The sequence below is a fragment of the Cibotium barometz genome, chromosome 50 (genome assembly GCF_041138505.1).
Source record: "Cibotium barometz isolate CiBa-2024 chromosome 50, ASM4113850v1, whole genome shotgun sequence".
In the NCBI taxonomy this organism is placed as follows: Eukaryota; Viridiplantae; Streptophyta; class Polypodiopsida; order Cyatheales; family Cibotiaceae; genus Cibotium; species Cibotium barometz.
Window position 1 is genome coordinate 32,893,347 of NC_141095.1, and position 27,760 is coordinate 32,921,106.

Consider the following 27,760-nt stretch of genomic DNA (forward strand, 5'->3'; position numbering starts at 1 on the left):
ATCAATCCAATGAAGGTCTATCTAAAGAAGCCACAAGTATGCAATAAGAAACTTGCAAGGGAAGTGGGAACCATAATATTTTCTTCTGTAACACTTCTCATAAGGGGGTCACTAGGAGAAGGAAATTAGGAATGAAGATTTGGTAGTAGCTAGCCTTACCCAAGAATGAGCAACTCCCTTGTTTGGGAGTAATCATAATTCTTCTCCATTCTTTATCTTCAACACTTTGTGATCTTCTTTTTAGGACAAGTATCAAGAACAGTAAGAAGAGAAGAGAAACCTATTCCCACTACCCATAGACTCAAAACATGGCTCGGTGGTACACAAGAAGTGAAATGCTTCTATCCTAGAATCTAATCTAAATCTTACTAGTCTAATCCTTTCAAAAAGCAATGAGAATGGAAAGATTATAAAGGAACTCTATGACTACAATAAGGAATATGCTCCTTGACTATGTATTTTTGCACAATGTGCAATGCTTTTCTTTCTTTCTCCATTAGAAAATACCTTTTCTTTCTTTCTCCATTAGAAAATACCTTTCTTAAGAGACTAAGGAGCGTACCAATGGAATTGGATATTCCTTTCTTGAGGGAGTAAGGAGCTTACAAATGGAATTAGATCTTCTTGGTTCTCTTGCTTCTTAATTGTTTCTCATCAAACTCTTCTTTTGAGTTCTTTACTCCAAGAAGTGCCCAAGACAAAGTCCAATGGTTGGGACACCTTTTGGGCATAGTTTGGACATAAAATATGGCTTTTTGGACAATGTTTTGTGAGTAAAATAGACAAAACCGACTTGATTACGAATTCATACCTTTTTTTTATAAATAAGATCATTAGGCATTCATTAGAATCATCATTCAAAGATCAAGAGGATCCATTTGTGAGAGTCTGCAAGGCAGCAAGGACATAGTGGTGGATCAACAGGAGCTTCTCTTGTCCGATTGCAAGTAGAGGGATGCAAGGATCTTTGGTATGCATCATGAAGTTGTGAATCAGCAAGATCATTGTATATATAGCATGCTTTGGCAATATACAATAGATTAGGTCTCTCTCTCCTTCTCTTTTGTGTCTTTGCTAAACATAAGATTAGCGTTAATTTTCTTTGCCTAGCGTTAATCATGAACACGCTTCCACAACACATGTTACATTTTTTATGCTTCTCTTTCTTGTTAATTGTGTTCATTCTCATCAACTCTTCTTTTCAGTTCTTTACCATAAACTCTTTCATGGTTGTTGATTACAAATTTCTCCTTTGAGCACCAAAAATGGCACTCTTACAAGCAACATTCAATTAGAGAATCCATTGTTAAGAAAATGTATCTTATATTCAACAACCAATCAAGAGAGTTTTAATGGTATTATCATGGTCTATCCTTCCATGAATATATTGCTTTAAATGAAAATTGTGAATGAAAATTATGTTTTAATTGAGAACTTAGAATCATCCTTTACATGACTATATATTAAAAATCTAATAAGTCATTGTGAATGAAAATTACGTTTTAATTGAACTTAGAATCATCCTTTACATGACTATATATTAAAAATTGTGAATGAAAATTATATTTTAATTGAACTTAGAATCATCCTTTACATGACTATATATTAAAAATCTAATAAGTCATTCTCTTCTTAGCTAATTTTGCATTTGAATATATCTTTGCTTAAAATATCTTTGCTTAAAATACTTTGTTTCTTCATGATCTTTGCTTAAATTATCTTAGCTAATTTTGCATTTGAATATATCTTTGCTTAAAATACTTTGTTTCTTCATGATCTTGGCTTGAAAATGGTGCTAGATTGATAGATTTTGGGCTCTTGAAAAGGGGAATCACTTAATGGAATGAAAGAAATATGCAAGGGTCAAGTCATGTGTGTAAGAATGGTTTAATTATCATCAAAAGTTGAACTTGGGTGATCTATAACCTTCTTTTCATGTGAAGATATCTAATGTTTCTTCATATCATTAGTATCATCACTCCATCCAAGTGTGGGAAAGTGTTGGTTAGAAACTAAGTTTTCTCTTGGTTAGAAACTAATTTTTCTCTTGCACACACCCACCATCTCTTTTAGTCTACTAACAAGAAAGACAGGATGCACACATACTTCATCTGGGAGAATGCAACCTATAAGCAACCTCATTAATATTTTTCAAGATCATAAGAAGTCCAATAGATATTGCACATAACTTATAGACTTTTCCAGTCCTCAATGCTTGAGAGTTTTTTGGATTATCAAGTGAACCTATTGACCTTCTTCTAGGACTCTAGTTGATCGCTTTTGGTTGACATAGAATTGTTTTAAGAAATGAATCACAACACCAACTCAGACTTTCTCTAAGACAATCATCCATGGGGATATGGATTGAAAGCCATACATGAGCATATCCCACTTAGACTCCCTCAAAGTGACATATACACATAGCATATCTTCCATGGTCTAGTTTACACGTTCTGTCTAGCCATCAGACTCAGGATGGCTAGATGAACTCATACTTAGTATCCAATTTCTTGAATTCCTCATGTTAGAAATGTTGACTAACTTTGGATCTCGATCACTAATAATATCAACTAACAAGCCATAAAGGCTAAACAACTTTTCAATAAATAAATGAGTAGACTGTGCAGGTGAAATTTTCTCTTTTGTAGGGATACATCTAGCCAATTTGGTGAGTCAGTCAACAATTGTCCAAAATGGCATTATTTCCCATCAAAAGTCCATCTTAATCCAACCACAAAATCCATAGAAATACTATGTCATTTCTTTTCATGTAGTTCTTCAACTTTCACCTTTGGCTAGAAGAAATTTTTTCTTACCAAATGCTGAGTCCTCAGCACACTCAGATGTCTAGCAGAAGGTGTATCATGACACTAAAACATGATGCAACTCCTCGCACCATCAACATCAAGTGCATGGGCCTTTCCCTTTCGGAAGAGCAAACCATTACTCTCTTATACTAATAGAAATAGGGGTCGTCCCAGTCTAGAAAATATCCCAGATCCTATGAAAGAATCCATCACAAGGATACAAGCCCTTGAGAGAGTCAAATAGGTGAGACTCATTCTCAACAAATGAAAGTTGATTTGCATAGTCGATTCTACTGAAAGCATTTGGTACTTGATTGGCAGATTCTTTTCAATAAGCGTAGACCAACGAGCCTTTTTTTCCCTCAAATATTGAGAACTGCAAAAGTATTTTAGAGATGAATTATACATAAATACCACAAAAGTGTAAATTCAGATCTAAATGAGTCTTTTCCCCCCTCAAATCTAGAGAATTGCAAAAGTATTTTAGAGATGAGCTATCTATGAATACCACAAAAGTAGAGCCATAAAGATAATGTATTTGCTTTTTTAAAGCACGAATAAACTACTCTATTAGAGGGTCAGCTAGATTTTTACTTTCAAAAGCAACTGGCGTGCCATCTTGGAACAATGCACTTCCAATAGCATACTCAATGGCATTCTTTTTTCAACCCATAAATGGTTGGCTTGGCTTCACAAGCTGTAACATAGGAGGAGTGGTTACTTGATGTTTCAATTCATTAAAGCACCCATCTAGTTCCTTAGTCTGCTCCACAGGCTTGTACTTATTGAAATATTTGAAAGAGGTAAAGCAATCTTTGCATAATTCCAAATAAATATCTAAAAAAGTTAACGAATATTAAAAAGTATTTGTCTTGGGTAATGGTATTTAGGGTTGGGAATTCACAAACGTTCCTAATCTTCTCATAATCAATGTGGACACCACTAATAGTGATAACATGTCCAAGGTATGTTAACTTTTGTTTGAAGAAATCACATTTGCTTTCTTTAGCAAACAAGACTACTTTTTTGAGAATATCTAACACAATTCTTAGATATTGAGCATGGTCTTATTATACATGAGGATATCATCTAAAAAGATAATCACAAACTTTCCTAGATATGGATAAAATATAGTATTCATCATATGCTGGAAAGTTATTAGTGCATTCGTGAGTTGAAAAGTAAAACCAAAAACTCATAATGCCCTGTCGAGTTCTAAATCCAGTCATAAAGACAACATTCTCAAATATCGTAATCTGATGATAACCTATCCTCAGATCAATCTCGTGAAGTATCACGGTCCATAAAGCCAATCAATAAGATTATCCATCCTTGGAAGGATATTTTATTCTTATCAGTAAACTTGTTAAGATTCTTGTAATCAACACACATTCTCTTGGTTTTAGCTTTCTTGTCCACTAAAGGAACAAGCGCGTCCCATGGTGACTTACCAGGAATCCAGAAAAAAATTGATACAGCATAAAAAGAAGGTATTTTCTAGAGATATAACTCATGGCATAGTTATGGTTCCTTATGATTATTGCTATCTGTACTATCACACACTATTTGATGTCCCTTTTCTTGACAAGGTAGACTCATGCATCCTCTTCTTCACTATCTACAAATACATTTTTTTCTTCTATGTGTATTGGGTCATCTGTCATGTTAGCACTATTGGAGAGTGTAGCTATAAAAAAACTATTTATTTATATAAATATATTACAAAAGTGTCTTGATATTGCTATTATCTTAATTATAAACTCTATTTTGACACTTGATGAGAGTAGTATTAAAATTCATTTTGAAGCTCTTATCACAATGTATTAATTGATAATATATACTTTTTTGGGGAGATTTTGTTACGTATAGATAAATTTTAAAATATCATGAATAAGCTTATATTTAAAAGTTCTCTAATTTTGAAAAATGTTACACACTCATTTTTAAAGAAGATGTGTCTTGCATGTGAGAAAAACGGGTTAAAATGGTATTTTAGTTATTAAATGAGTTTAAAAAACATGAAAAAGCTTGCTTTAAGAAAAAAATGTTTATAATTTTCAAAATACTTAAAAAAAATAGCAGACAAGGACTTGGTTCGAATCTTGTTAGTTACTATACATAGTAAAGATCATTTAGCTACAACATTTATGACCAACTTAATACAGAGTAACAGCTTCTCAACTAAAAGTTGATGTTTTGCATTACAAAACATTAACTTTCTATATAAAAGATCATTAAAAAAAAACCTTGATGTTTTGCATCAACTTCATGCAAAAATCAACTTTTCCATAAAAGATGATGTTTTGCATCATTGATGCAAAACATCAAGTTTTGTGAATGTTGATGTTTTGCAGCAACTTGATGCAAAACATTAGCTTTTCCACAAAACTCGATGAAGTTAATGCAAAACATCAACTTTTTTACAAAACTTGATGTTTTGCATCAATGATGCAAAACATCATCTTTTGTGGCAAAGTTAATATTTTGCATGAAGTTGATGCAAAACATCAACTTTTTCATAAAACTTGATATTTTACATAAAAGTTGATGCAAAACATAAACTCTATTATTTATAACTAGAGCTAATTCTACACTATCCTTAGCATACCATCTCTCAACATCCTTCACATGTCCTCTAAATAATTGTAACCGGAGATCATTCCTACACTACTCTCAGACACACCATCACCTACGTTCATAATAATGCCTATTTGGATCAAACATCAACATATGCATACTATGAATTTTTACCACCATGATATATTTACATGATATAGGCTATGATTTCTTTCCGCCACCATTACCCATATTGTATAACAAGCATTTCCTTCATAAAACCAAATGCCTACATGGGTCACAATTTACATCCATAGACTATATAATATCTCTCTCTATAATTGTCTTACCGAAAAAATATTCCAATTTTCTACTCTTTTAACATGCTTAGGTTTACTTAGAGCCTCCATAGTTACCATCTTCTACATATACATGAATAGAAGTCTATAAGCTGATCTCTTTAAACTCTTAGCATTGGTTGTATATCATGCCCACTAACCTGCTTATAAATAATAGAGAAAATAATTATATCATGGTAAGTATATACTCAAGGCTTTGCTATTTGGGTTTAGAAATAGACTCAAGGATGTTTGTAGGATTTTTAAATAAATTATAGATCTTTTAATAAATGAAAATGAAATCCAATGCATTGAGAGAAGAATGAGAGGACTGGATGTTGTAGACAATGAAGATGAAAATGAAATCCTATGGGTCGAGGGAAGAATGAGAGGGCAGGGTAGTGCTCGCACACCGAAGTGATAGACTTAGAGAGCACTCCATGGAGGTCAATAAAAAGTCTACAAGATGAAGGTGAGATTAAAAAACAAACCGCACAGCCACTGTAGGACAATCAATCCACAAGGTCATTGACTTGGAGTTGGACAAAAAGCTATAAGCTAAACCATATTAGGGAGTTTGGGAAAATTTCAATTTCCATTTTGCAAGATCAAAAAATGGGAGGGGCACGGTGAATCCTTTTAAGATTTTGTCAAAACCCCCTCATGTGACATCATTAGTCTTGAAGAGTAGATTCTAAATCCACATTCTCTGATAAATTTGGAATTAGTATGCCCAAGATACACCAAAAAGAAGATTGACAAGAAAATTCCAAAGTAATAGGATTTTTTCAAACTCCCTAATATTGTCTTAGCTTGATTTAGATGGTGATGAGAGTGCTAACAACTTAGTCAAACATGTGGTGCCATGAATTCTACAAAATGCTGAAAGTAATCACATGAAGTCTCTTAGAGCACAATCAAGAGGACCAATTGCAGTCATAGAGCTACCCAAACAATATGATGGGAATATTTGGGCATGGTTCAAGTTGTTGAGATTTGAGGTGACATGTAAGCTAGAGAGAAGAGTGGAGACATATCGCACATTGATGTACAAGCCCAAGAGTGTACCTCCTCATATAAAAGGGGACCATTTTAAGCAATGAAAAATGAAGCAAGCTCTCAAGCCTCTTTATGAGTACAAGTCTCAATCTTATAACCTAATTGTGCTTGAGTCTTAAGCTTAATTAGTTCATTCATTATGTTTGTTATTAGGTATTACCCACCCTAGCTTAGCTTAGCACTAATCACATGTTAATTAGAGTAAGATTAGAATCTAATTAAATAGTTGATTATCATTAGGGAGTTTGATCCATGATTCTCAACATGGTATCAGAGCCAAGTTCTTGCTCCCTATAGCTTAGCATTCATCTCCCTCAATTCACATTACACTAATCTCAAGCTATTAATTATTTGCACCCACTTAATCTCAACCTTATCCTTCTTTCTCTTTTGTGGTCCAAATTGAAAAGCTTGGCATTCCCTATTCTCTTTGCCATTTCCAAATCCCTTCTAGAGCAAGTATTGGCCTCACCTCAGTGCTCATTCTAACTGGAGGAATTAGACTATTTCCATCACCTGCTACCTGAAAAATGCGAGTCTACACACACCGACTGGCCTTTTTATTTATACACCATGTGTGCATCGAACTACCGCAAGCCCTACTAGATGTGTGTTCTACATATCTTAAGGTATCTACAACTCAAAGCTTGTGCAAAATGGTTGGGTATGTTGGCTACAATGAGTGAAAAACTAGTCGCGTGTTTTTCAGCTTAATTCACTAATTTTGGAGTTGTTGGGCTATTGTTTTCTACTCAAACCCTTACATATCATCAATCCTAAGAGTCCTATGTAAAAATCCTCATCAAATCTCTCTTCCACAAGCTCAGTTGAAGGCTCCAAGTTGTAGCCATGTTAATCACTACTATGAGTAGCACTTAATCACTATCATTAATATTTATTTAGCAGAAATTGAGCTTAAACGAAGTCAAAATTAAAACATTAGAGTGTTATTCCATTGTGGAAAACTCTCTGTTGCATCAAAATCCATCTTAACCACTGGCATTGCTCAACCTAAGTAATTTTTTCATTGCATTGAGTTTATCTCTAGCATATAATTTGCACCTTAATCACTTGCAAAAGGGTTAGACACACTACCTAAGCACTAAAATCAAGGCTCAAGGGTAAGACCCCCTTCTCATGATGGAGCATGTAGAAGTTGTCTCAAGATTTAATGGTGATAGATTTTACACATGGCAAAGCAAGACTTGCATTAGGAAATTTTGGAGGTCATTCGCAGGGCCTTTTAGTAGAGAGAGAAAAAGGAGCGCATCTAATCAGGAAGAAAGCAACGTTACATTGAAAAATAGGTTATTTCTTTTTTTCTAAATCCAAAAACTCTTCTTTCTCACGTCAAAATGTACTCTACTTACACTCGATAGTCACTTTTCATACAATAATGCATTAAACACACCTACACTTTTGTAGGGAGGAAAACTTCTATTCGAATCCATGCATTAAATACACCTTTTTGCAAAGGAGAAAAAATTCCCTGCAAGATTCCTCCTCAGGCTGAATATTGAATAAGCCTCTACTTCAATTCCTTGTAATCATTCTATGTTTCTCAATACAAGAAAATATCATTTTTCCTTGTTTTGCCTAGTGAGATAAAAATTTCTAGAGAGTGGTAAATAAAAATTGGGATATTTTTAGATAAATAAATTCCACAAATATCATAAAAATATTTTCCTGAAATAGAAAATCAAAAAAGATTTTTCAAGATGCAATTGGAATTAATTAAAATTGATTCAGAAGACCTTAGCCTAAGGGTTCAGATTTTCGAAAAGAATTTGTTAATAGTCCAATTAAGGTTCCTATGGACATTCAGGATTAATCCAAGTGTTGGGACAAGATAAATCCAAAGAATAAAAGAAAATACCCACATAAGATGAAAGTTGACCAAGTACTAGGTTTATTAGTTAAAAATTATGAAGTATTAATAAAAAAATGAGATATTTTGGAGTAATCATTTATTTTTAACACGTGTAAAATAAGGAAAAGAGAGACCTTCAAGGAGGTGCCTACTTCATATGCTTGGATGAGTTTAAAACTTAAAAATAATAGGATATTTTTATCTCTCCTCTCTCCTAGATTAAATCAAACCAAATAAAAAAAAGAGAGCCAAACTGGTCCAAATCTTGTCCAAATTCAGCCAAACTGAAGCTGCAAAATTCTAGAACTCATTTGGACTCAGTTAGTGGCCTCCCTCTCCTATAAATAGACCCTCATTCCTTTGTATTATTATCTATAAACTAAACTATGTCGGTATTACTCTAAACTAAGCTTAATTTTTATTATTCTCTAAAAACCTCTACAAAATTGAAGAGATTGAAGCTTCTCTCTCTCTCTTCAATCTTCCTTGGTGACTCCTATAACATACCAAACCAATTGATTGGTTGGGGGGCCTCTACTGTGATCAAAGAATCAAGTAAATTAGAAGGCAAAGTGTGGATTATTATCTTTTTCTTATTCTCAAGCTTGAGAATCTTTAATTTGAATGGCTTTTGATTACTATTGAAGTTCTTTTATGAATTATAATAAAGAAACACATAAATTTTTATTTATGCTTCATTTTAATAGTTTTTAAGCATTTCTTTCTCTCCCCCCCCCAAAGAAAGGTCATTCCTATGACCTATTCTCAATCCAAATGAGACTTCTCATGAAGCATTTCTCTAATCCAAAAGAAATTTCTATGCTTGTCTAATTGGAGGTCAAAATAATGGCTTTTTAATGCTGTTATGATATTTATTTCATAGAGAAATTATGAATCAATCCATAATTGGATAATGATCTAATTAGTGGTCATTCTAATCATATCAATAATATTAAACTTCATTCTTTTGATTAAATTAAGAATTATCAGTAATAGCAGCGGAGCTATGGCAAAATTTCTGTAAAATAAACACATAAAATATTTTCATTCATAATATGAAAAGAGGACTTCCTAGCATATTCTAGGAATTATCATCTTAGATTAATTGAATGATTCTCATTGTAATCATGGAGAAATTAATTTTTATATTTATGCATAATTAGTAAATTAGAAAAAAGAGAAATTTTTAGTAATTTATTTTTATGATAAAAGAGTAATTCCCATGACATTGAAAATCCATGTATTCCAATGATTTAGAGAAAACAATTGGAATGCTAAAATAATGTATATTTTATGAAAGATTTTAGTTAAATTTATCTTTTTGTATAGATAATTTTTTATGATAAAAGAGTAATCCCCATGACATTGAAAATCCATGTATTCCAATGATTTAGAGAAAACAATTGGAATGCTAAAATAATGTATATTTTATGAAAGATTTTAGTTAAATTTATCTTTTTGTATAGATAAATTTTTATGTTTTCTTCTTTCTTTTCAATTGGTTGCAGAGGGAGTCGATGTTGGAGAGAATTCTTGCAAGATCACGTGATATACTCAAAGATTTCATCGATCAACCTGGGGGTTTGGTATTTCCTAAGAAGTTCCCATTGCAACAGTTTTATGAGGAGGTTAGGATGGAAAAACGCAAGTCACTCTTTCCTACTATAGTTCGACTAGAGAGTAGGGAGAAGAATGTGGAGTTAAAGAACTTGATAAAGTATGACTTGATTCAAATGGCTACACAACGGGTTGTTTACACGTGGGATGTATAATGTGCTTGGAGTTTTCTTTCTTGATAGCTTGCAGTATTTATCTACTCTGTCTCAAGCATCTTTTGCTTGTGTTGTCTTCTTTGATTCTTTTTGTGTGATAGATATCTCGTGTTTTTAAAAGAGGGTGGTCATATGTCCACTCTTTCGGTCGCTTGTCAAGTGTGGATCTCTATCTCTAATGATGATACTACCATGTATAGCCCGGACATGCACTCCCTCTCTAAGTGGGAACTAGAAAACTGTCTGTGATGGATCGACATGTGTCGTGGGGAGTATCTTGAGAGAGAAAGAGATGCATGTGGTTTTCTCTCAAGAGAATCCGATGAGAGTGAAAGACTCTACCTCAAACATTCATGGTAATTCTTTTCGTTTCATTTAAGTAGTATTCTAAAATGTTTGAATATTAGTTGAGGATTATGTGTTTTGTCCAAAGGATGTCAGTCCAAAGACATAGATCAAAGAGGAAAAAGACAAGAGAGGAGTGAAAAGGAGACTTCCGCGCTTGATGATGAGGATGATGACTCCTTATTAGGTAATGATCCTCACCATGCTCGCTCTCACTCTCTCTCCATGCTCTCTCACTCTCTCTCCATGCTCTCTCACTCTCTCTCCATATGCCCAACTCCGCTCCTTTCACAATCATGCACACGACTCAAACGTCACTTTTCTCTCTTCATGCATCCATGCTCTCTCCCTCCATGCCTGTCTCTATTATGTCTTTTTACCATTATACACATGGCCATAATATCTCTCTATCTCTCTCTTTCCCTTACACACATTACTATATTACGCCCTTCTCTCTCCATTCTCCCATGCTCTCTCTCTCTCTCTCTCTCTCTCTCTCTCTCTCTCTCTCTCTCCCCCACGTTGCCTTGGCTTATTGTTTAATATGCTTTGAAGAATGGTTGTTTTGATGTTATAGGGCATGATGGCAGCACTCGTGTCGCCAAGAGGACATACACATTCATTTTTGTTGGCGCACACAAACAGAACTTTGTTGCATCTCATAGGGATCACCATTGTCTGCCCATTGTGGGGGACTATGTGGCCATTGGTAGGAGACTTTGCTTGTGGATGGAAAAACTCCACGTACACTCAGGTATATGATCACTTCAGGACATTTTGTCCTAAGAGTAGAGAGTATGTCCGCAATGGTAGACCGATCAGTTGGGTGTCCGATATTGTTTTCTTGGACTTGCCATTTGGTGGAGTGCTCTTTCAGCTAGCGCCTCGCCCACAGTGGGATATTCTCAATGAGGAGCATGTGCGCTATGGCATGTGTGACTGCCACCTCCGTGTTAGATAGTGGATGGTTGTTGATTATGAGCTCCCAAGTAGGTATGCAAGTAGAGTTTCACAGGTCAGCTGGAGTGTCGATGGTTGGATAGTGATGCCTCATTTGTCTTGTCTACAGGGCCAGCCACCACTGGTTGGATTGAGAGACATGTTAAGGTGAGTGGCTTAGACATTTGGCATCGTGTGGTGGTCATGCATCACACACCTTATGGTTCTATAGAGTTTATGGGCTCTTCGTCTCTATGGTACAAAGAGAAAATCAATAACTATGCTGTTCGGTTTGATGATTGAACTTGGTCCAAATTCCAATCGCTAATTTTTTTAACTGTCAGTGTTTGTTGCAATGTTCAGCTTCTATGCTCTTCTTGGTTTGTAGACGCGGTTGTGATCCTCTTGTTTACCTTGATTCTAGTTGGCATCTGTCCGAGGCTTTACAGCTGAGCCCTATGGATAACAGTGTCTACCATCATCTACCTCTTCTGATAGAGCAGGGCTAGGGCCTCTGATGAACGCGATTGGAGAGGGGCATGGAGAGAAGCCACACCTTTGTGACATGTTATTTGGAGCTCCTCTATCGTCGTGATGGAATAGCGCTTGAGTTGGGTTGTGGCACTACTCCCCTCCTTCGGGCATGCATGGACTCTAATCGATGGTGTTGGGGCAGGCATATCAAAGACTGCGAAAGATGAGGTTGATATTTTGGCAGGAGTCTCTCCATACTCGCCTTTTCATTTTGTTGCACCATATTTCAATTGCACTATGCCATTTAGTTTCATGTGTTTAAGATAATATTTTGTTTGTGGCTTGCTACCTTTTGTTATAGTTTCGCTATTACTATGTTTTAGTTATGTAATCCAAACAATTGTTGATGCTATATTGGATGAGATTCACGTCTTTAGATCTTTGATTGGTGATGTTATATGCATGAACCCATATGTTCCTGGACCACGGGAACACTCACGGGAACACGGATTATGGAAGGAGGCCGGAAGCAATTAATGCGAGAGAACGGGATTGTAGCCATGGGAACATAAAGACGCACATAATTTTTTTATATTTTTGTGCCGAAGTGCAATGTAAATCGTTTTAGGCCAATGTGGGTTCTAAATGAGAGTTCTAAGTGTATTAAGCAAGGCTCACTTATGGGGTTGTCTGCCCATGTGTGAAAGAGACCTAGGGTTAGGGTTAGTGACATCTCTATATAAGAGATGTTAGCTAAAGAAAGAGTACATTTTTGGCCATTCTCATAAGCTATTGAGTGAAGCTCTTGAGCTCTCAAGCTATGGTAACTCTCTAACTCTCTCTCTATTGTACTCTAATGAGCATCAAGCTCCAATGAGTATAGCTCCACTTCTTTCTCTTAATCTGTTTTAGCATCGTTGAAGTAGATTAATCTATGATTAGTTGAATGCTTCTTTCTTTCTCTTGTGTATGCTGCATGCTTGTAGTGTGTGTGTGTGTGTAGTCTCCATTGATGTAAGCTCTTGCCCACTTCATTGGTAATGAGTTATTAATGGATAGACTCTCTCTATAAGCTTGTGGGTTTGTGAATGTTACATTCTATGCTTGCTTAAGCTTGTGGGTAAGTAGATGCACGCTTATGGGTTTGCTGGAATTAGGGAAAGTTGGCATTTAATCAATGTTTGAATGGGATTAAGAGATTGTCATGCATTGCTTGTTCTCTTGATTAGTGTAGTGGATTTAAGGGATTGAGAGATTGATTGAGGTGTTGAATGGTTGAATCGTCAAGTGGTGGTTTGTGTATGTGAGCTCTCCCTCAAGGGATAAGCCTTCATGCACTAATTGGGTCGAGTCCTCGGATTGACATTGTGTTTCTTAACACATTTGTTGATCGGTAGTACTCTATGAGCACTATATTGCAATTTGTAACAATGGAAGAGAGAGTGATTCTCCACCTATAAAAAGAGCCCTCCTCTCCCTTTCAAATCAATGAATGAAGCCTCCTCAATTGAGCATTTTGTGTCATTGCCATTCTCTTATCCTCAAACCCTTATTCAAACACTCTCTTTACACGTGAATGTCTCATTTAGCATTAGCAGCTCATGCTTAACACAATTTTGGACCTCTTTGATGATTCATGATAAGTGGGATAAGGAGTTATTATCTTGGTGGGCCTATGACTTCTCAAGGTAGCCCTTGCCTTATTGCCGCCCTCCTTGGAGGTTCCAATGGTTTTAGCGATAATGAGCATGTGGAAAGACTTTGGGGACCACAGGTAAATCTTTACGAATGTCCATTGAGCAATGTTAACCCTTACCCTCTAGCTTGAATCATAAAGGAGATGAAAGGCAAGAGGCTATGCAAAAATTGATATGAGTGTATAAAGTTTGAAGTTTCTAAATTTCATTGTTCTACGCCCAGATACCTCCTCATGGATACTTAGCGCGATACATGTCCACCATGCATTGACCCTGATAGTACTCAACCTGAACATCGTGGGGGTTATAGTGCTCCTCCTTTTCAAACTCATTCTAGGTACTTTTATGCTCCCTTAGGTGAAATTTACTGTGGGTATCACTTTGTCACTTTATTCTATCAACAGCATCATCCATTTCTACATTGTCAAGAGTGTGCATGACTCGTATTAGGGGAAGCTTCACAGATTTGTTGGCTATGCTGCTCTTACTTTCGATGATATGGCACGGGCTTAATGAAACAAATTGTGGGAATTACACCCCAACACCATAACCTTCTTGATATAAGAGTACCAGACCGAGGACCAAATCAACGTAGATTACCTAAGGAGGTTCAAGCACAACAATGGAGGGATACATGCATAAATGACTTGCAACTACCTATCTTGCAAGCCCTTCTTCCCCTAGCCTCAACATGTCAATTTTGGATCACTATGAGCACCTATATTGAGCAATTCCAAAATCGGCATTGTCTGTTTAACCTTCCCATAGAACCAATGCCATATTTTAGTGAGGAAGCACTCCTTCCTCTACCACCTTCTCCAGAGGCCGGCTTTTGTACAGGGTTATCCTTGTATCCTGAAGTGATTGATACAATCTTTCCAGCAGAAGTGGACACGGATCCACCGCCAGTGCAAGGATAAGCACATCAACTCCACAATAAGATCAACAAGCCAGGGCACTTTTCTCCCACTGGGTTTTTTCCCTCCTCGGCTATATTTGGTGATTGGCACCAATAACAATTTTGTTCTTTTCTTTTCTTGTTTGTTAATAAGACATTTTGCAGAGATCTCAGCAAAACAAGAGCATACAAACACGCTCCAACAGTCCACCTACCGTGCACACAAATTAGGAAGGGGGGAAGACATGCAATGCCTACAAAGAGCAAATTAGGAAGGGGGGGAGACATGCAATGCCTACAAAGAGCAAAGAGAATCAATCTGCACATCAGCAATGCATCAAGACAAATGCGCCACATCAACGAGTACTACCACAGGTGTATTCAAATCATAATCTTTTGTTCTTTATGTGCTTTCCACTTTTGCATATATTGTTTGCATGTTCACACATAGTTGGTTGGTTTAAGTTTTAAATTAGTTGTCACTATTGGCGAGTAATTTCTAGATTCTTAGAGGACTTAGTAGAAGGTATTTCTATTTGAAAATGGTGTAAGACATATACCAACGGAGTATGCCAAGTTCTTAAGCTCTAGAAGTGTATTAGTTATCCCTAGTGGTAGCTACCTCTTAGGTATGGGCTAGGTGCTACGATAAACAAAAATTTACGAAACACATGCCCTAAAAAATATATAGAAGTGACTTGAGACATAACGTGTCTACGGCCATGTGGAATGCTTGGTAGGACCTTGGAGCCGATGCCTTGGTTTCCATGGGGTGAACACTGACGTCTAAAAGATTAAGAAGAAGACCTACAAGGACTCAATCGCCTTGACAGATGCTGGTAGGACTCTTGGGTACATTATGGGCCCTCGAGACCGATGCCCTCATCTTCATGCGGTACTCCTTATGTCAAAAAGAAAGAAAAGGGTCTGTCCCCCTTGAGATACTTAACGGCCTTTAGATTCTCTTGGCGGAGGTCTCTTGGCCATTGTTTGGGTCTCATTAGGATGGAACCTTCCTCTTTATCAAGCTAAAAATAATAATTATCTTTAATCTTCTGCTCTTTACTTTTGCTCGATGGAGGACAATGCGGCAGACCTCTTCACGAAGGCTCTACCTCAGGCGATGCTCCGGTAGCACTCCAGCTCTCTGGGGTTGGTTCCACAGCCTCCTCACCTCCCTTTCTCTCTCTAGGTTAAGATAAAGATAAACACATCAAAGGTGAGATCATAATTCATGGAAGGAAAGATGAAAGACTCAGGAGAAGCAAGAATTTCTGCCAGTCTTGCAGCTCCAAATAAGAGGGCAATTCTTTGTTGAAAGAAAATCTTCCGACTCCGGATTATGTGAAGAACGAAAACATACAGGGAATGTTGGTAAGGTTTATCCGTTCGAATTGGGTGATTTGGAGGGAACATCTTAAAGTAAAAGAATATAGCAATCACTTACAAGAGGATAAGATACATGGGATTTTCTTTTTGATAAGAGATTAAGAGGAATTAATCATTATTAAGAAGAAATAATAGCTAAAAGTCTATAAAAATACAGATACACACAGAATTACAGTTTTAAATCCATATAGATTGTACAAAAGAGGATTAGATATGTACGTAGAGCTTGAAGAGAGCTTTGCACCTATATAAAAACTTTCAAAAATGGGCAATCGAGCAAAAAGTTATGAGCATTTTACTACAAGACTATGAAACTGCCAAAATTCACCTAAAAGTTAGCAACTTTGGGAGAAATTCTGATCATCAATGAAGTAAAGGATTAAGAAATTAGTTACATGAGTGGAAAGAGCATATAAAGAGCTTCCTAGCCATATGATCAATTTTAGAAACAAAATACCCGAGTGATGAGTAGTTGAAATTTGGATATTAGACCATAAAAGCTGCACTTCCCTCTCTTTGCATGAAACCTCAATTTTCGCATAGCCTCTTGCCTTTCATCTCCTTCATGATTCAAGCTAGAGGGTAAGGGTTAACATTGCTCAATGGACATTCGTAAAGATTTACCTGTGGTCCCCAAAGTCTTTCCACATGCTCATTACCGCTAAAACCATTGGTACCTCCAAAGGAAGGCGGCAATAAGGCAAGGGCTACCTTGAGAAGTCATAGGCCCACCAAGATAATAACTCCTTATCCCACTTATCATGAATGATCAAAGAGGTCCAAAATTGGGTTAAGCATGAGCTGCTAATGCTAAATGAGACATTCACGTGTAAAGAGAGTTTGAATAAGGGTTTGAAGATAAGAGAATGGCAATGACACAAAATGCTCAATTGAGGAGGCTTCATTCATTGATTTGAAAGGAAGAGGAGGGCTCTTTTTATAGGTGGAGAATCACCCTCTCTTCCATTGTTACAAATTACAACATAAAAATCTTCAACCCTTCAATTGTCCTCTTAGGCTAAGTCTTCTATTGATTATTAAATTGAAGACTTTTTGACTTTGAAAGTGTGATGAGATAATAGCCAAGTCTAAGTGGCATGTAGGTGGAGATCCCACTTACACAACACGGCAGAATTCTCCTCTTCCATGTAGGCATTCTAGAAGAATCTTTCCCAATTATATACCTACACACACTCCTTCACATGCCTTCCACACTTCCCAACTTGTAGCCTTATGGTGAATACTATATTAATAATACAATTAAAATCCATGTGAGCATGAAGGCCCACTTTCATTTTCCACATCAATAGCCTATCTACCATACCAAAGTATTTATCAAGCATACTTGTGGCATTTACAATGTGTGCACCCTAAAAAACCGTTATATTTGAAGATAGAATGCTGTTATCAGGGTAGCCACCAAGCTGCCACATCATGCCATTATTCCATTGTAGGCGCCGCAATCTTCTTGGACAAGCTTCCACCTTATTACCATTGAGAAACCATCAAAATATGTACAAAACTGAAAATGAAAGATATCAATTTTTCATGTCATAGTATCCACTAACATGTGGCATGGACTGTCCAGGAGCCTGATGCGGCTCACAGTAGAAGATGATGTCCCTCCCAGTGAAACTATCCTCAAAAGCGCCTACATCAAGGCGTAGAGATCCATTACAATTCCAAGTAGCAACTTTGAGTGTAGTCCCATAGGTCTCGCAGCGTCATGAAGAGCGCCTCTCCATAATCACCACTCTACCATCTTTATAGATGTGAGGTCCCCGCCCGACTGCTTCGGGGCTCCTGCCAACGGCGGAAGCGGTGTCAGCCTCCCGTGTGGGACGGGGGTCCTGCACACTCCGGGTCTCACCGCACATGTTTGGGACGAGAGGCTAGCCCAAGGGGTGATCCCTTCGAGACTAGGCCCGGAAGACTCCCCTCGCTTGGAAGGCAAGGGCGATTCCGCCAATTGGGAAAAATCTTCTAACTAGGAGATTACTCTAACGAGTCAAGTCTTGACTAAATTCAACTAATCTGATCGAACCTGAAGTCATATGGTCAGATCAAGAAGAGACTTGCACTTGGTCCATGGAATCACGGCTTTTTTCCTCATTTCGGAGGCACAGCCGATGATCCCCTCCCACAGAACAAGGTCTTCTCAGGATTTAAATTGATTAACATAACTAATCGTATCTAGTTGTTTCTCAAGAATCTTCCGATCCAGCCTAACCCCATCTGGCCCATGGGTTAGCTAACCACCCGACCATTGAATTGGTGGGATTCCTTTATAAAGCTTTGATTGGGTTTTTTCCCAGGTACCACGAGGAAAAGACTTCCCAGGCCCCCTAGCCGGCCGGCGATTCATGCAAAAATCAATTAGGCATACCACGTACACACCCAATATTAAATTGCCATTTATAACAGATTTGACTGGCTTTAAGGACAATCCTTGAATAAAATCATAATATTTCCAAAATTCCAAGTCCATTGTATTACAAAAATGCATCCTCTGAACTCTCCGTTGAAGACCAGCTGGCCAACCAACGAGATCTAGTATCAAATTTTTGTTCCCAAAACCTTTCCTTTTTGTCCGTCAAATATCTTCTTTGATGTACGCCTGGTGTATGTAAGATCCCTGACCCCACTGCGCAACGAATTTGAGGGTACTAGCAATGGAAGTAGTACTTCTTGTGCAGAGCAGGGTCCCACACTCGGGGCCTCGCCCATGGATATCCAGACAAGAGACTAATCCATCGGCACTCAGGGGCCTTTTCGATAGTTCCTAGCTCATAGTAACTGGCAATATATTCATATATCAAAATGGAATCTCCGTTGAATATCAGCAAGATCAACCAACGGATCCATATAAAAGAGCCATGGACTCATCCGTTGAGGACCAGCAAGGTCAATCAACCAGATCCATGCCCGAATTCAGAAAACAACTCTTACTCCTTATTCCAATATCTTCCCTGATGTAATTGTGGGTATCTTCGGCGACCCAGAGCCCGAGCACCGTATGGTCAGCACCCTCTAGGATCCTTCGCAGGTCACCTAGCGCTTCACTCATAGTCTGCTTCCTTGGTCCCTCATCCACTGTCAAGACCTCGACCGACCTTGCTACGCGAGACGTCCTCCGATGACTCTCCGTTAGCAGTTGCAACTTTAACAGATAGGTCTCCACGACTTCATTCACAAGACAGTCAAAATGCTTCCCCAGCATTCTTGACATAAAATAGTCATTTAAAAATAGATTTCCCATACAATTACAATTCCAACAATATTTCCATCTTTTCTCATCTTACCGTAAATTATTTTTTTCTTCATCGATCCCTATCACATCGCATCATTCTCACATCAAATCACATTCAATCGCATCATTCTCACATCAAAATCACATTCAATCGCATTCAATCACATCATTCTCACATTCAATTGCATTCAATTGCATCATTCTCACATCAAATCGCATTCAATCGCATCATTCTCACATCAAATCACATTCAATCACATCATTCTCACATCAAATCACATTCAATCGCATCATCCACATTCAATCGCATCATTCTCACATCAAATCACATTCAATCGCATCATCCACATTTAATCGCATCAAATCACATTCAATCGCATCAAATCACATTTAATCGCATCATCCACACATCAATCCATATCATCCATATATCCATCCACATCATCCACATCAATCCACATCATCCATATATCCATCCACATCAATCCACATTATCCACACATCCATCCACATCTTCCATGCATCCATCCACATCAATCGCATCAAATCACATTCAATCGCATCATCCATACATCAATCCACATCATCCATACATCCATCCACAACATCCACATCAATCCACATCATCCATACATCCATCCACATCAATCCACATTATCCACACCAGGGATTTCATTCACGTGATCACGTTAACCGCGAAGTGGTAATAACACTAGTTAATAACACTCTCACACACTTGTTAATATCATAGATATTCACACAACCGGGAGAAACCTGCTATCCCGGTTTTCCCGGCGGGCTACTAGCTTGGCCCGGCGGGCCACTATTTAGCCCGGCGGGCTGCTTATCTAGCCCGGCGGGCCTTTTTTTGCGCCAAAAATTTCGCCGTTTTGGAGAGACCTATATAAAGGGTTTCCCCTCACTTCCAAATGTACTTTACCAACGTACTTGGGTGGCTCACCTCAGGCTAAAAGACACAAGAGGTGAGTATAAATATTCTGGATTTTTGTTTGAAGCTTGTTAATAATATTTTGTATTTTATAAGATTTTGACTGTAAATGGTTTATCGTATTTGTTACGTGGACTAGCAATGTCTCCTCTTGGGTGGTCTACTCGAGTGCCAATTGGTCTGGGTAGGAGCTTCCCTAGAGGAGGGTATAGGTGGTGAGATGTTCGGGACATCATCTCTATCTAGGGATGGATTGCCTCAAATGCATCTCACCAAACGTTTGGTTTCTTTAGGTCGACTAGCAATACCTCCTCTTGGGTGGTCTACTCGAGTGCCATTTGGTCTGGGTAGAAGCTTCTCTAGAGGAGGATATAGGTGGTGAGATGTTCGGGACATCATCTCTATTTAGGGATGGATTGCCTCAAATGCATCTCACCAAACGTTTGATTTCTTTAGGTCGACTAGCAATTACCTCCTCTTGGGTGGTCTACTCGAGTGCCATTTGGTCTGGGTAGGAGCTTCTCTAGAGGAGGATATAGGTGGTGAGATGTTCGGGACATCATCTCTATTTAGGGATGGATTGCCTCAAATGCATCTCACCAAACGTTCGGTTGCATTGGCAAGAAGTGGGTTTTAGACTTTATAATTGCATATTTTGGTTTTACTCAGGCTGTTTTGGATCTCAAATCTTGCATGATTGTTGTTTAGGTGTTACAATGGTTGCTTCTAATTGCGGCACATCAACCCAACGAAGCAACAGACCATTAGAAACTAGTGGAGTTTCCTTGCAACGAGATATGACAGCACAAACTTTGAATGTTGCGTCTCAAAGTGGCAAGAGGAGGAGCGGAGGAAAATCACCGGGACCTGAATGGCAATTTGCTTCCAATCTTTCTAGATTTGTCGAATGGAAGTGTAATTTTTGTGGCTTGGTAAAATCTGGGGGTGCTCCCAGAATAAGGGAGCATTTGCTTGGCACTAACACAAAAAATCCCGGAGGTAAATGCAAGGGTGCAGGAGCTGATGATGCTGCAAAGCGCCTTAGAGCTTTGATAAGTAAACAAGTATCACAAAACAAGAGGCCCAATCTCTGTGCAAGAAATCACCAATCGCCGAATTTGGCAGCATCAAGTGGAGGGATCTCCAACCAAGGAGTGACTCCAACACATACTACTTGCCAAAATGACACCCAAGGTCCAGATGTCTCAATACCGATGGATGCATCTCCTGAGTTTCAGGTGGGTATGTTTCGTACCAGACAAACTAATCTAGTTGACAGCTTTCGTGCCACTGCTTTAGAGGATGCTCAACTTGCATTAGCGAAAGCGATCTTCTTTACTGGTTCTTCATTGTCTATGGTCACGAAAGATTCATGGAAGATGGCTTGGAAGAAGATTGGAGAATATGGACCTGGGTTTTGTCCACCAACTTATCACCACATGCGAAATCAATTACTTGACAAGTGCTATGACAACACACGGGAAAGCGTTCAAAGACTCATAATTGACACCATAAATCAGTCTGGATGCACAATTGTCAGTGATGGTTGGTCGAATGCCCAAAGACGTCCATTGATAAATGTAATGTTGGTATGTCCTCGTGGGGAATGCTTTATCAAAGCTGTTGATACCTCCGGGGAAGTTAAATCTGGTCAATTTATCGCCGATATCAATGGTGATGCTATCGACCAAGTTGGGTCTGAAAATGTACTTCAAGTGATTATGGATAATGCAGCTAATTGTCGAGCAGCAGGTCATATGTTGGAATCTCGATTTTCCAATATCTATACATTTGGTTGTAACACTCATAGCCTTAACTTGGTGTTACAAGATTGGTACAAAAATGCTGATACAGAGTGGTTCAAGGAGATTATCGATAGTGCAAGTAAGATTGTCAAATTTGTGCTCAAACGGCAACGTGTTTTAGATATGTATCGTCAACGCATGGAAACTATGCTAAAGTTGCCTTGTGAAACCAGATTTTGCACTAATTTTTATATGCTTCAATCTCTCCTAAGAAATAGGAATGCAGTGATGGAAACCTTTGTGTGTGCTGGCTTCTCTGAGTGGGAGGTTGACCAGTCCGAAAAGGTTAAAGAAAAGGTGAGGTACATGCGATCTTTGATATCGGATCGTAGTTTATGGGAGGAAGCAGCAGATTGTTATCATGTTATGATGCCAGTTATGCTTGCTTTGCGCCAGTTGGATTCTAGATTGCCAAATATCGGGAAGGTTTGGATGGCGTGGTGGTCCATTCAAGAAAGCCTCGCAAACCCAGAGGAGCCCACTAAAACTGTTGTCAAGCATTGGAGTCCTCCATTCACCAGAGCAAGGAGAAATATCTTGGCCAAGTATGTAAGCGCTCGGTGGGTAGGAGCACATAGTCCATTGCATAGTGTTGCATATTGTCTTGACCCAGAATACTGGCATATGGACGTGAATGCCCTAGATGAGGAGGTAATCGATGATTTCTATGATGTTGTGGAGCGATTTTATGAAGGTTCAGATGAGCAAGCAACAGCGGTAATTGAGCTAACCAAGTATAAATTGAAAGAAGGTAGATTTGCCTTGGAGTTTGTGCAAAAGCTTGCTAAGGAACAGCCTGCTTGGAAATGGTGGATGTTGAATGGGGGAAGTGTTCCAACTTTGCGACGCTTAGGTGTGAGAGTGCTTGCGCAATGTGCTTCAAATTCTAGTTCTGAACGTAATTGGAGCAGTTACAAGTATGTGCATTCTATTAGCAGAAATCGTTTATTGAGTGATAGAGCTGAGAAGTTGGTGTATATGTATTGTAATGATAAATTGGTGAAGTCAATTGAGTCAGATGATTACAACGAAGAGATGCCTAAGTGGACATATGACATTACTCAGTATGAGTATGATGCAGAAGAGAATGGAGATGTAGAGCCTAATGTCCCACATACGAGCGATAACTTGTGCTTTATTGAAGAGATAGAAGAAAACTTGCAACCCGATTTTGGTGTTAGTAAAGCCACCCGCAGACGCTCGTCACGTTTGATGTAATCATGTTAGTTGACACACTCCAATGTAATCCGTCTTGCAACAACTGGATATCAAACATGTTGGTGAACATTTTAGAGAGAATGGTTTTTAGTCTTGTCATGTTAAACTTAGAATACGAAATCATGTTAGTTTTGACACACTCCAATGTAATCCGTCTTGCAACAACTGGATATCAAACATGTTGGTGATCAATTTAGAGAGTATGGTTTTTAGTCATGTCAAATTAAACTTAGAATACGAAATCATGTTAGTTTTGACACACTCCAATGTAAACCGTCTTGCAACAACTGGATATCAAACATGTTGGTGAACATTTTAGAGAGAATGGTTTTTAGTCGTGTCATGTTAAACTTAGAATACGAAATCATGTTAGTTTTGACACACTCCAATGTAATCCGTCTTGCAACAACTGGATATCAAACATGTTAGTGTCAATTTAGAGAGTATGGTTTTTAGTCATGTCATGTTAAACTTAGAATACGAAATCATGTTAGTTTTGACACACTCCAAAGTAATCTGTGTGCATGTGTTTGTGTGTGTGCGAGAGAGAGAGAGAGAGAGAGAGAGAGAGAGCATTGGAAATCTTTTGAACAAAGTTGCCGAATCTTGTTAAATTCCAGGGTTGCATTTAAGAGAGAGATAAGTTTAAATGCGGCTCTAACTCGTCCATGTGTCGTGCATTGGTCAACCGATCATGGTCGGCACCCAATTTAAAACATATATACAAATTTTTGTGAAATTCTTTGCCGCACAAAGCACACGTAGTACTGTTGACCATGTGTTGCAAAAGACAGGTCAAGTGGTACATGTGCCCACATGGGACAGTGTAGTGGCCAGACCATGAGTGAAAGAAACTATAACAAATAGGGCATGGTCCGCCACTTTCGTGCCCATGTAGAGGTGGTTGCTCCAAACTATTCGGGTGTTCAAATGCCGTCATAGGAGAGTTTGCATGGCCTTGCTCCTCCATTTGCGTTATGCGTCTCTTCAAGAGCTTGTTCTCTCTTAGTATATCTCTAGCGCTTGAACTTTCAGGTGCTTGCCCGCGCTCTGGTGCTGCTTCCGTCTGTTGAGGGCCTTGGGTGCCTCTAATTTGGTTGATTTGAGTTTGAAGCTCATCAACCGTGTGATGAACTTCCATTGAGGCTCCAAGAATGGCCAGTTGCAACTCATCTCGAGGCATAGTGATTGACTCACTCCGAATGTCTTCCACATGTAGATGAGGAGGTCGAGAGCTAAAGTCTACAACTGAATTCTGCACAAATTGTGCATATAGCATTTTAGCAAACCAGAAGGGACAGTCACCGTGATGCATGGGTTGGGCCATGACATCCACAAAAATGCGCTCCGCATGCTCGATAATTAAAGGAACACTACATTGTGTCAGCTTCAAGCGCCCTTTTTTTATGGCATCATTGGAGACGTCAGGCCAGATGCTCTTGACCATCTCTTTGGACACATTCTTGTTTACTTGGGCATACTGTAATCCATGGGCCGGTGCCCATTTGGAGGTGCGTCCGGCAATACGTGCCGCATCATTCACAGTGCCACTGCTCGAGATTTGCTTTAAGCATTCAAATGCCTTCTTTGCGGCTTCATTATTATCAGCCATCTGAGAAAAAGTATGTACACTTTAAGTTTATAGAATCAATGTTAATTTAGGAATAGCTTTAAAGTTATTTTCAGATGTTAGGTATAAGTTTATAAAATCAATGTTTATTTACTGCAAACTTGTTATTTTCAAATACTCATAGAGAGAGAGAGAGAGAGAGAGAGAGAGAGAGAGAGAGAGAGAGAGAGAGAGAGAATTGGGATCAAAACAATATTTAACAATTGGGACCAAAATAGTGTCAGTCGATTAAAGGCAGGTCATGGAATAGATAGCCAACCAAAACATATCATTTACAAGAGGCTTTATAATAAGTGTGGTGTCATCTCAGATAGTGGACGTAAGCATGCAGCAGGTGACACTTCCAAATTCTTCAATTGCTCCTCAAAATCTGCCATGGTCTTCCTATCTTCCTTTGATGGCGTCATATAGGCAGCCGTCCATTCCTTAATCAAATTTGTGTGGATGGCAGTTTTACCCACCCACGGCACTTTGGTCATTTCTGCAAACTCAGCACAAAATAATGTAAACTTTTCAATCACCCAAGCCAAGCAGAAGACATCTGATGCCTTGCTCCATGGACAAGGGGACCTTACATCTGCGAGCTCAGGGGCTCTCCAGGGGCGTTGATCGTGCTCTGCTTTGTTGGCGATATTTGTGGGTTTGAACTCAATCCCATCCCTCAATGCAAGACCCCAGTCAATGATGCCTACCCGTGGCACCCCTTCTTTGGTGAAATCTATCATTATATTCCAGGGGTGGCAATCATTGTGGATGATCCCTTCAGCATGTGCAAAGGCCATGGTATTCACAAGGGCACAGATAAGCTCGGGAGCATGAAAAATCAAAGACTTGTATCGCTCCATTTCATGAGGAGCCACTTGTTTTTTCTTGTATCTGTTGCCTTTGTCTGCAGCAAGCATGGAACTGAGGGTCCCCTTAGGAGGCAGAACACACTCCATTATATCTCCAAGACTTCCCCCATTAAAGAGGGGGAAGAGCAGTATCCATGGCTCCTTCCTTGTGTGCCCAATGGCGTGCACTATGCCCCTGTGGGTTAGGTCGATTGAAGCCTCCTGAGCAAAAGACTTCAATTGAGCCCTTCGGCTACCAAGGAATTGCTTTGCACAATAAGAAATGCCTTCTGGAAACCAGGAGACACCTTGAATATGGCATTTATGTACAACGCCGTACGATCCAGAGCCCATCTTCTTTTCTGTGATGATGGCCTCTGCAGGCAACCCAATTGTCATGCTGCAGTTAGTATTATGCATTGTGCGCTGCAAGTGGGTGCCTTTAGAGACCTCACGTGCACCGGATGATAAATCTTCTTGTTCATCAGCAGGCCGGTCCAGCTCTTTGCGAGCTCTCTTGCTCAGGATAGCTTGGGTGTCTATGGCCTTTGCACGCTTGGACCTCTCTTTCTCTACCTTCCATTTTGTGTGGAAGTGCTCCAGCTTCGATTCATTTGTTTCCGCTGGTCTGTCGTCACCTAGGTCAACAGCGCATCTAGGCATGTTGCCCACAATGCTAGTAACAAAATGCTTGATGGCTGCTCCATCAGCACCCTCATGGATATTTTTCACTGCGCGGACAACCTCACCTAATATTTGCTCAAATCGATTCCTATCAGACACAATACCCTCGATGTGATTAGGTGACAAGCAACTAATGAGGGTAACGAGTTTGATACGAATTGATTTCTTGATTTCAGGAGTAAGCGTCGCCATCAATCTGCACAATATAATTGACAAATAGTTGCAACATTTATAACCACAAAAAATGCTATTTGTAAGCTAACTAAGAGATTTCTACATCCAACACACTTATGACTCATGTCATGCAAACTAAATAATCACAGTCATCGTCAAAAACAAACACAAAACACAAGTTTACGACTTAACTTGACGTCAGCAGACCTAGTCAGTATACCGACCATCTGCAGATATCGCATTAAGATGAAAACTATGGCACAAGTTAAATGCTTTGACACATCGTCAGCAGACCTAGTCAGTATACCGACCATCTGCAGATGACTATCAAACCAAATAACAAAAACAAACTTCACCACATAGCTTGGTGTCAGCAGACCTAGTCAGTAAACCGACCATCTGCAGATACCGTACTAAGTAGCAAAGCATCACACATGTCAAATGCTACGAGCGCACATCAGCAGACCTAGCCAATAAACCGGCCATCTGCAGCGGGCTCTCAAAGCATTTAACAAAAACAAAGCCGCATTGTAACTTGGTAACTGCAAACCTAGTCAGTAAACCGACCATTTGCAGATACCGTGCCACAACGAAAACTTCTACATAAGTTAAATATTAAGAGTGCACATCAGCAGACCTAGCCAATCGCTCGGCCATCTGCAGCGGGCCTCTTAACATTTAACGACACATGCACATGCATCACAAACAACCTTAAACTTAAGCATATGCAAAAAATTAAATGACACCAACACTTTCAACTTAAAAATTACCTCAAATAGATCACACTAGCACCACTGACACCAAGTACAAGGAAGATTCTGTGAACAGTGACCCCCTGGACCACTCTTTTATACCACAATATGGCCCGCCGGGCCTGGAGTCGGGCCCGGCGGGCTTCTGCGCGCCCGGCGGGCCCGGCGGTCCAGACTTGTAGCCCGGCGGGCCAATTGTGGGTTACCAGGTCATCCCACCCTCTAGGATTTGAGAACTGTGAATTTTGTGAACATTGAGATTTGTGAACAATAGCTGTGATCACAAGAAAAAAGGCTGTGATCACGTGAATATGAAATCCC